This window comes from Microtus ochrogaster, unplaced genomic scaffold (genome assembly GCF_000317375.1).
Source record: "Microtus ochrogaster isolate Prairie Vole_2 unplaced genomic scaffold, MicOch1.0 UNK110, whole genome shotgun sequence".
NCBI lineage: Eukaryota > Metazoa > Chordata > Mammalia > Rodentia > Cricetidae > Microtus > Microtus ochrogaster.
The window spans coordinates 800,280-802,379 of NW_004949208.1; positions in this window are offsets into that span (position 1 = coordinate 800,280).

The following is a 2,100-nucleotide window of genomic DNA, read 5'->3' on the forward strand; positions in this document are numbered from 1 at the left end:
CTGTAGACCAGGCTGGTCTCGAACTCACAGAGATCCGCCTGTCTCTGCCTCCCGAGTGCTGGGATTAAAGGCGTGCGCCACCATCGCCCGGCTTTTAAAATTTGTTCTTTTACGTTTATTATTTAATTCTATATTTATGAGTGTCTTGCCTGTTTCCATGCATGTGCACCACATGAAAGCCTGGGGCCCCTGGCTTTAAGAAGAGGGTGTTGGGTCCCCTGGAACTGAAGTTATAGATGATGTGAACTACCCTATGGGTGCTGGGAACCAAACCTGGCCCTCAGCAGGAGTAAGTGCTCTCAACTGCTGGGCCATCTCTCCAGACCTTCATTTTTATTTATTTTCACTTATTTCTTTTTTATTTTGTGAGTATATGGGTATGTGTGAGAGGGTGCCCACATGGCAGCTCATAACCATCTGTAACTCTAGTCCCAAGATATCTGACTTACATGTAGGCAACTCACACATGAACATCAAAATAAAAATAAGCTATTTGATTACCACAACAACTTTAAAGCATGTACTCTGTTTCTATTTTATCAATAAATTTAACCAGCTTGACCAAGGGATTGGAGACATGGCTCAGCAGTTTAGAGCACTTGCTGCTCTTATAGAGTTCCTAACTCCTATAACACAGGACTCACCATACCCTGTAGCTTGAATTCCAGGGAAATCCAACATTGTTTTCTGATCTACACAGGTGCCCAAATACACAGTCACATACACATATATAAAAATAAAATCTTTAGGGAGGAGGGGGAGGGAAATGGGAGGCTGGGAAGAGGCAGAAAAAAATTTTTTTTCAATAAAAAAAAAAAGAGAGGTTTTCCTGATTCATTGGTAGCAGGAAAAAAACCTCACTGTTTTGAAAAATAAAATAAAATAAAATAAAATCTTTAACTTTTTTTATAGGCATGGTGGCATACACCTCTAATCTCAGCACTTGAGAGGCAGAGGCAGGGAGATCTCTATGAGTTCAAGTCCAGCCTGGTCTACAGAGTAAGTTCTAGGATAGCCAGGGAAACATAGTGAGAACTTATCTCAAACAAACAAAAAAATTAATTAAACAAAATTTGTTTTAATTGTCCAAAGGCATGCAGTGGTATAGCAATATTTGAACCAAAACACTCTAACTCTAGCTTCTACTTTTTTTTTTTTCTGTTTTTGACGAGACAGAGTTCTTTGTGTAGTCCTGGCTGTCCTGGAACTTGATCTGTATCCCAGGCTGGCCTTCAACTCACAGAGATCCGCCTGCCTCTGCCTCCAGGGTGCTGTAATTAAAGGCATATGCCACCATCGCTGGCTCTGCCTTCTACTTTTAAAAGTCTCTTTGCCAGCCGGGCGGTGGTGGCGCACACCTTTAATCCCAGCACTTGGGAGGCAGAGGCAGGCAGATCTTTGTGAGTTCGAGACCAGCCTGGTCTACAAGAGCTAGTTCCAGGACAGACTCCAAAGCCACAGAAAAACCCTGTCTCAAAAAACAAAAAAAAAAAAGTCTCTTTGCCTTTCTTTCTGAAGATAACAGGCAATATAATTCAACTTGTGGGAGGATGCCTCTAACTAAGTGATAGAAGATGAGGCAAAAAAAGTCAAATGTTCATTCACTTAAGGGCTATTGAGCATCTTCTATGTGCTCATCCTAGGCAGCAAGGATACAGTAATACAGATTACAGGAATGATGGGGAGTCCACGCTTGGATATGGGAAGATTGTTAATAAACATATTAACAAGAAATACCTGGACTGAAGCGATGTCTCAGTGGTTAAGGGCATATACTGCTGTTCCTGACCACCAGAGTTCAAATTCTAACACCTACTTCAGGCAGCTCATGACTGTCTATAACTCCATCTCTAGCAGCTCCAATGCCTGAGGCCTCTGCAGGCATCTGCACTCATGTGCACATAACCACACAGAGACACACATACAAATAACTGAAAATCTTGCAAAGCAGTGGTGGTATACACCTTTAATCCTAGCACTCAGGAGGCAGAGGCAGCCAGATCTCTGAATTTGAGCAAGTTCCAGGACAGCCAGAGCTACAAAGAGATTAAAGATTAAATCTTTTCTCGGGAGGCAGAGGCAGGCGGATCTCTGTGAGTT